Source organism: Harpia harpyja, chromosome 5 (assembly GCF_026419915.1).
Source record: "Harpia harpyja isolate bHarHar1 chromosome 5, bHarHar1 primary haplotype, whole genome shotgun sequence".
NCBI lineage: Eukaryota > Metazoa > Chordata > Aves > Accipitriformes > Accipitridae > Harpia > Harpia harpyja.
In genome coordinates this window covers 15,703,101-15,712,721 of record NC_068944.1, presented here as the reverse complement: position 1 = coordinate 15,712,721, position 9,621 = coordinate 15,703,101, and positions in this window count along the sequence as shown.

Here is a 9,621-nt window from a genome sequence, read left to right as displayed (position 1 = left end):
AATATAACATACAGAAACAAAAAGCCTGAAAAATAGTCACAACCACTCTACCAAAGAAAGAAACATTGTAATTAAGTAACTTATGAAGTTAATTACAGAATAAGTTATTTAAAGAGTTTAGGTTGGATATTACTTTGTCTTTTGCAAGTTGTGATCTGCCAAATGAAATAATAGAGTTACAGTAGTCAACATATATAAGGTTCCCAAAACATCTTGGCTTTGTCTCATGGAAGATTAACAAGCCATTTTAGCACAGAATCATAGAATACCAGGTTGGAAGGGACCTCAAGGATCATCTGGTCCAACCTTGGCAAAAGCACGGTCTAGACAAGATGACCCATCACCCTGTCCAGCTGAATCTTAAAAGTGTCCAAGGTTGTGGGATCCACCACTTCCCTGGGGAGATTATTCCAATGGCTGATTGTTCTCATTGTGAAAAATTTTCCTCTTGTGTCCAGTCGGAATCTCCCCAGGAGTAACTTGTACCCGTTACCCCTCGTCTTTTCCAAGGGAGTCTCCATCTTCTTTGTAGCCACCCTTTAAATACTGGAACATGGTGATAAGGTCTGCCCTAAGCCTTCTTTTCTCAAGGCTGAACAAAGCCAGTTCTCTCAGCCTTTCCTCATATGGCAGGCTTCCCAGTCTTTGATCACCTTTGTGTCCCTTCTCTGGACCCTCTCCAGCCTGTCCACAGCTTTTTTATATAGTGGGGCCCAAAACTGAACACAGTATTCTAGGCGCGGCCCGACAAGTGCTGAGTAGAGTGGGATAATAACTTCTTTATCTCTGCTGGTGATGCGCTTGTTGATGCAACCCAACATCCTGTTAGCTTTCTTTGCCGCAGCAGCACGCTGTTCTCTCATGTTGAGCTTGTCCACCAGGACCCCCAGGTCCATTTCCACAGAGCTGCTCCCCAGCCGGGTAGATCCCAGCCTGTGCTGCACTCCTGGATTATGTGTTCCCAGGTGCAAGATGTTACACTTGTCCTTGTTGAACTTCATAAGGTTCTTGTTAACCCACTCTTCCAGCCTATCCAGGTCTTCCTGCAGGGTGGCTTTCCTTTCCGAAGTGTCCGCTTCCCCACTCAGTTTGGTATTATGAAGATACTCAACAGCACTGGGACCAGTATCAATCCCTGGGGGACCCCACTTGTGACAGGTTGCCAGTTTGAACAGGAGCTATTTACCACCACCCTCTGGGTGCAGCCTGTCAGCTAGTTCCCCACCCACTGCACAGACCACTCGTCTAGACCGTAACGCATCAGTTTCTCTAGGAGGATGCTGAGGGAAACCATATCGAAAGCCTTGGAGAAATCCAGGTAGACAATGTCCACCACTCACCCCACATCAACCAAACAGGTTACTTTGTCATAGAAGGTCATCAGGTTTGTCAAGCACAATTTGCCCTCGGTGAATCTCTGCTGTCTTTTCCCAATCATGTTCTTCATTTGACTTGTGATAGCCTGCAGGAGGATTCGTTCCATAACTTTCCCAGGAACTGAAGTAAGACTGATGGGCCTATAATTTCCTGGATCCTCCTTTAAGCCCTGCTTGTAGATGAGGGTGACATTTGCCTTCTTCCAGTCTTCTGGGATGTCCCCTGATCTCCATGACTTCTCAACGATTATGGAGAGTGGCCTCATAACGACATCACCCAGCTCTCTTAACACCCTTGGGTGGATATTTTCAGGGCCCATTGATTTGTTAAGGGTCAAGCTCCTGTAATAATTCACATACCAACTCTTCCTTCACTGTCAGCAGGTTTGCATCAACCGGGATTTTTGTTCCCAAGGCCTGGGGCCCAACAGTGCTGGTAAAAACAGAGGTGAAGAAAGTGTTGAGAAACTCTGCCTTTTCAGCGTTGTTGGTGACTAATTCACCTCTCCTGTTTAACAGCAGGCTAGTGTTTTCCTTCTGTTTCTGCTTGTTTTTTACATACCTGAGGAATCCTTTCTTGTCATTTTTGACATCTCTGGCCAATTTTAATTTGAGCTGAGCTTTTGCTTTTCTAACTGCATCTCTGCATGTAGACATAACATTACTGTCCTCTAACATAGTTTCTAGGAACATTTTGGTGACAATATAGTGTACAGAAATAATTTCTTTAATTGATCAGTGTGCAATCACGTAAAAGCAAGCATCTGCCTAAATACACTTAAAAATATTTTTAATTAAGAAAATTAAGTATAGTAAAGATGCAGCATGTTTCACACCAGCTGTATAAACTCAGAGTGACAGAGGTGCCTTGGCCAAACATTTAGGGGAAAATTGTATTTTTCAGTGTCCTGAAAGTTGACAAATCCCAGTTCTGCCAGATCAAGGCAAGAGTACAAAACTGGGGAGCTGCTAAGAGAGAAGACTATTAGCTCATTGCTGTCTCTCAAGCTCTCTTTCCTCCCATCGCTCTCTCCCCCTCACTCGTGCTCTTTCTCTTCCCCCCTCCCTCTCTGTCTCTTTCCCTCTTTTCATTTTTTAATTTTTTTTAATACCATGGATCACCAGCTTCAATACTGCTTTTTTCAACTATGGCAGCAGCAGGGGAACCAGATTGTAAATCACAGAGTATCTCACACGGCTGAGTTATCCCTGTTTATTTAAAGCTCACGCAGACCACAGAACACTGACCTATGCAGACTGGTTGGAACGTTTGGTTATTTAAACTTATTACACCTTGCCCATGCTTTATAAGTGCCATATGCCTTGCCCAAAAGTGCCATGGGATTTATATTTTATGTTAAGCAGACATGCCCAAGAAAAGATTTCAGATTTGATTCTTTTAATCTAAGTTCAATTTTGTTGTGATTTTGACCTAACCGTGTAAATATCATGGTCTGTCAAAAGGAACAAATTTCATGCTATTTAATCCCCAAAACACCAGTGAGGCCTTCAAGTGTAAAACACTGTAAAATTTGACCAATGGAAGCTTGAGGAAAACTTGTTATTGCAGATCCATTAGATGAAGATTTAGTTCTATGCTGTGAATATGAATAAGAAAGCTATGTAAGAAAAAACACTCTGTGAACAAACAATGATTTTGACTTTGACATATGAAACTAGACTGGAGGGCAGGGACATTTTTTAAATTACCTATTAAAATGTGTAGAAAAATATTTGATGCGTTATAAATGTTATAAATAAAATAAGTTAGAAATTTTAAAGAATCTTAAAAAGTTAAGATGGAAGAATCTGTTAGAATAAGATCTTCCTTTTTGCAGGAAATAATTTAAACTGGTTATTCACGTTTTGATATTACCGAAGAGTATACTTCTTTTTGTTATGAATAATGTCCAAGAATACTAATGCAATTTCTACTGGAAATTTTCCAAAAAAAGTTAACTAAAATAGTTTTTCTGTACAATGTAATAGTATTCAAAAAATTAACAGAGTTTACAAATAAAAGCTATTTTATTCCAGCACCTAGAAGGGTTTTTTTCTAAGCACCTAAGGAAATTGCATCTTCTAGACTGATATATTTGGGGTTTTGGATAAATTATTCTAAGTCAAAACTTTTAGAAGCTTGTCACTTAAGATAATTAAATAAAAAAGGAAAATAATCCAAATAATAGCATGTAGCACTTATGTGTATCTTATCTATTTAGATCTTGTCCCTTGTAATTCTGCATGAGATCTGGAATTATCTCAGGGGCTAATGAAGGGCAAAATACTCTGGCAGGAATGTGTCAGTATGACAAGTACTGCTTATTTTTACCACAGAGAATTAAAGTACCATTTTTATTTCTTGCCTGCAGTATTTTCCATAGCACTGTTGACTACTCCTGATTATCCTAAATTGTCTGACCGAAATGAGATATTTATTCGCTCATTGGCTCAGAACCTCCAGCAGTGTTTTGCTTCTCTGAAATTGGCATTAATATTGCCCATTGGCTTTGATAATTAAATTGTACACCTGTTCAAAAATAAGCACCAGATTGTTAATGATTCTTGGCCATCACACTCTCAGTAGTTTTCCAACCATATTTCTCTTCAAATTATCAGAATGTTTTTGTATTCCTCTAATTGTGACACGAACTATTCCAAGTCTTCCATGTCAATATATCGGTAAAACCTTAAGTATCTGATTTCTAAATCAATAAGACTGTAGCTGAAGCGGGAAACCTGCTGAAAAGAGGGTCATTCTTATTAAGGGTTTCTTTAATTAATCACCTCCTAATTACTCTTAATAAGACGTAATTCATTTTGGTTAGTTTTACAAAGATATAAGAACTCTATAACTAAATCACTGGAGGTTAAGTAATTATAGTAAACTGAAATCCATCATATCATATTCTCTGAGAAAAATAACTTGTCGTCTTATATTTAAAATTGCAGGTTATTGAGTAGCTATGAGGAGAATATCAGTAGCAGAAAATAATTAAGAATAAACTATCCCATACATAAATGTTATTACTTGCTATCTTTTTTCCATAATAGATGGGATCATACACTATCACTGTTAACATGTTAGAGCTTTATGAATAACCCTTTCTTGCATATTCCTTTACTTAATGTGTTATTGCAAGATTTATGAGCTTTGTGTTTCATGTAGGGCCTTTCCACCAGGTCAAGGCTTCATTGCACAAATCGATCATTGAAAGAGCAAAGTACAAAAGGGGCTAATACAGTATATTAAAGCCTCTCCTAACACTAATTCTTTGACTTTATTATATTATTATAATCTGATCCATACATTCCTAGAGACCAAGAGGGCAGAAAGAAGCATCATTGGACACTTCCCAAGTATTACACAAAATAAAGTGTTGTCTTCTGTTGTCATTCAATCTTTGCATATGTGAATTCTTCATACAGTTGAAGTTTGGCTTCTCAAGTATTGCTCTATTTTTTTAATTTTTTTTTTTTATGGCACGTCCTGTATTTTAGAATTGATGTTTACTTCCTTGTAAACACAATTCCATCTTTTCTTTGCAGCTAATTTTTTATCTGATTACTTGTGGTCTAGACAATCTCTAGAGCATGAATTCTTTTGCTCTTCATAGCATCTCAGCCTGCTCAGTTGGGTCCCAGGTTGCTGGACCTCCCAGACCCAGAAGCAAAGATATGGCAGCATGTAAGCGTGTCTTTTCTGTACCAAAGAGCCATCTGTGTGGTACTCTGAAGTTGGTTACTGCATCTGGCAACAGTACTGCTTTTCCTGGGATATTCCTTATTGACACCTTGCAGAGCTAGAATCTCAATAGCTGGCACTGCAGTTAGATGAGCATTGCGTTCAATTGGGCCATCTTCATGATATATTCTAATAGCTTCTGCTCAGACTGCACATCTGCTGTATAGCCAAAGGCAAATTGATGAAACAGTCCATGCAAAACAGCATAACCAGTAACTCTTTCTCCATTCCCCGTGCCCTTTTTACATGCCCAGGCTGACTCCAGCTGCCATACAGAGCACCAAGGAGCCTTGACCTGTTCCAGGGGGAGTCTTACTGCCTTCTTCCTTCATTAAAGTCCCTGATTTTTATCTTTTGTTCTGATTCAGTTTGTATTACCTGTCTCAAGGTTCTGCAAGCTTCAAATGGATGTGAAAAGAGAAAAAAAAAAAAACTGTTCAGACCATATGCATCATTAAACTGTATCCATATCTGTCAGCCAAGAAATTTACAGCATAACTGGCACACTACTTAGACATCTCTCTATAATGTCCCCAGAGGTCATTGTTTTAAAGGAAGGTTTATCTGGTTGCATGCTGCACCAATCCAAGCTGCTTTCTGTTTTGAAGCTGTGCTTTACTTTACCTGAACTAAAAATCCTTCATAATCTGGAGAAGAGATACAAATTCTGTACAGAGACACAAATGTAGAGTTGTGGGGTGCGGAGTTGCAATTTTGTTAGTTGAATAGTAGCCAGCGTGCTTCCACAGTTCGTGTATCTCACTAGTCTTACATTAAAGTCACATTACATATATTCCCATTTTTATGGATACAGCTTCCAGAAAGCAAGCAAGCAAGCCTCTACTGTGACAAGAAAGGCTTCCCATTATCTACTCTATGCACCATAAGCTGTGTCTATGCTGAACACTTATATTTCTGTTTCCCTTTTTGCTCTCCTTACTATATTCGTGTGGCCATAATGTCTGCATCCTGATTTGTTCCATGCCTGTGGTGTCTCTTGAAGCCTGTGAACTTGCACCAAATCCTGTTCCCTTTATTTAGATTGTGTCTTTTTTACTTACGAACGTTATATCCAAGGCTCCCCAGAATCTGTACCGGCTGCACTGTACCCTGGAATCACATGCCCTTCAACTAATCCTGTCTTTGACATGTCTGATATATGTTTGGATGCCAGATCTCTCAGTTTTCCAACACATGCATTTAATAGTCTTCCCCACAGGAGTATATGGTGCCTGCTATCATCTAAAAGGTCTCGAGGGCAAGATTTACGAGGAGCAGGTGAGGTCACCTGGCTTGTTCAGCTTGGAGAAGAGAAGGCTGAGGGGTGACCTCATCACAGTCTACAACTTCCTCAAGGAGGGCAGCAGCTGGGGAGGTGCTGATCTCCTCTCTCTGGTGACCAGCAACAGGACACAAAGAAATGGAATGAAGCTGAGTCAGGGGAAGTTCAGACTGGACATTAGGAAAAGGTTCTTTGCTGAGAGAATGGTTGGTTACTGGAACAGGCTTCCAGGGATGTGGTCACAGCACCAAGCCTGTCAGAGTTCAAGGGGCATCTGGACGATGCTCTTTTAGTCTATCATTTAGTTTTAGGTAGTCCTGCAAGGAGCAGGGAGTTGGACTTTATCCTTATGTGTCCCTTCCAACTTGAGATATTCATGATTCTATGTGACCTTGTTGACATCGTTATTGTTTTTAGGTAGTGAGAATAAACCTTGACAACAGGTCTTATTTGTTGTTTTCTTCCTCTTCCCACTGGGAACATAGAAAAGCTTTGTCCACATTGCCCTGGTTCCTCATCATCTCAACTAGTCTCTCTTAACTTATGTTAACAGGGAGTTAACCTACGTTAACTCTTAACCTATGTTAAGAGTTAAGTTAACTTACCTTTTGTTCCACTACCTCGTGTTGTCCAAACTTTTTTCTTGGTTTGGAAATATGTCTTTGACAGCATACTGAGGGCCTCCATGGTGCCCTCACAGTGTTTCTCACATGCTTTGTTAATTATCCTTTCTTCTTTGCTGTGGCTTTCCCTAGAGTGACCACTGACTCCAAGTTTCATGTCCCATTTACTGTGCAATAGCATGAAAATTTTTGTTTATAAAACTAAATGAGTTCCATTTGTTAAGACAAAACTAGTTTAACTAGACTTGTGAATACAGCTAGTATTCCAGACCAACTTTCTTATACCTCCTTCAGTATTTTCCCTTCTGTAGTATGGGGTCTTTTAATCTACAGGCAGACTGGTGTCTTCTGTGGCAGCAAAAGCACGTCCACACCATTTCCAAAGATCTAGCCTGAAGACAAACTGAGAGAATAATCCTTTCTTCCTCCCATCACAGGCAAAAGAAAAGAAAATATGTGAGGGAAAATGAGTTTTCTTAATCTTGTAAGTGGAAAAGCCAAGCTAAACCACTGCTTCTGACATTTTGTAATTTAGTACAGTAACTTGCTACAGGGTCTGTATTGACTACAATTCCTCTATTCCAATTATCCAAAACTTTTGTCTGTATTAATTACCATCTAACACATTAAGGACTGAAAAGGAAGTTGTTCTCCATGGTCAGCATTTGATCCCTTTCCGAGCCTTGGTTACCTATAAGGTCAATCATACTGAACATAAAAGTGTTATTCATGCTGACACTGCTTTTCTCAGTGTATTTGGAAATCCTCAGCTAGAACAAATAGACTTTAAATACTGTTATAGAGTTCAACAAAGGAAAAAAAATCTAACAAAACAAAACAACAACCTACCACCTATACAAACAGGCTAGCAGATAGTCGGGGAAGCTGAAAAGTACATTTGTGGAGGAATTGCAGCCTGTGGTGTGGAAAGAATGGGAGAATTGCTGGACATGCCAGCTAAAAGTTAGGAATGCCCAGTAGAACTTATAGAATAGTGCCTGATTCTGGATGTTGTATCTCAGCATTTATCAATCCCAGCTGCAGCCATTATTTGTATTTGGGGGGATTTTTTTTTTAACAAGGAAATATAAAAATATTACTTCAATGTAGTGAGGCCATAGAGCCATCTTCTGAGACACATTATAAAGTAATTTAAACCTGTATTCTCAAACAGTGGTGTGTCATTTTAATGAACTTAGGAAGCAGTTTGAGAAGCAACCGTCTTTCTATCCAGGGATAAAACTCAAAATATGAGTTTTGTTGCTATATGGGATTTTGTGGTTTGGTTTTTTTTTCAACTCATGTGATAGCTGCTGTCATTTCCAACATAGCAACCATGAATGACAGTAATCTAGAGCTGTTGAAATATCTGCATTAAAAAAGCAGCTAGAAGTAGCTGAAGAAATATGATGGAATGGCATGTGTATTCCAATGTCAATGTGCCTGTTCAACGGAGGATAAAATAAATGAGGAGCAAAACAATAACGCCGAGAACAAAGACAAACTTCCTTGAAACAAAGCACCAGTATTAGGAATGTAAAAATTGTTTACTCCAACACTTTCATATCAAAGTAAAACCAAAGAGGAAAGTGATCATATGTAATACTCTTAATTGAGTTCCTAGCATCTTTATCACAACTGGCCTATGTTGTATATGGCAGGCTCCAATCATCAGGAGGTGTATTTCAAACTGTGGCACCACTGGTGCTAAAGAATACATTCTCAAATGCATTAGCAAGACTAATTAACAAGACAGAGTCAGCATATGTAAACAAATCATTTGGAAAGGGTATATAATACTCTTGAATTCAGGATTAAGGCAAATACTAAATAGCTTCTATTACACAAGTAAATTATTCCCAGTCAGCCTTTGGTTGAATTCATATATATTCTTGTAAAATGGCTGATACTATCTGAGGGGTGGGGTGAGTCCTCACACTAATAGTATACTGGCTTGATCAACACAGACATCTTGTAGAGCTATTGCAGTGCCTGAAGAAGGCTGCACTTTCAAACACAAAATCATTTTTGGAGGAAAATAAGTGACGTGATTGCATCTCCTTGTCAGACAAGATATCAATACTGCAGCTCATTTTGTTTATATGATGTATTGGCTTTTCTAAAAATATAAACACTATAATGTTATAAAATAGAACATTTTCAGTTTAAAAGACTTTAGTGTTTTATTTGTTTTCCTGTGTGCATATAATATCCCTCAGAGCCATCAAGAAGATCCCATCAGCTTTCTCAAGATTGTTGAAAATAATTTAGAAACACATAACCTGATTCTTCAGATAAATATATCTATTTTGGGGGATGCTCCTAATTTCTTTTTGACTTTTCTGAATCAACTGGAAATTTGAGTAACATTTGGTCCTATTAATTTTCAGGGGAAATAAGTACAAACAAAATATATATAAATTTAAATCTTTTAAAAGCAAATGCATAGATTTCAAACTACTGGTATGCTCTGTTTTTAAAATAATGTTGTTAAAGCCTTTGTCTAAAAAGTCAGGATTTACACAATCTCATTGAAACTGTTGATAGTGAATGATAAAATGTAGCTGCAAAATATACTTAAGTAATAGAAAATTG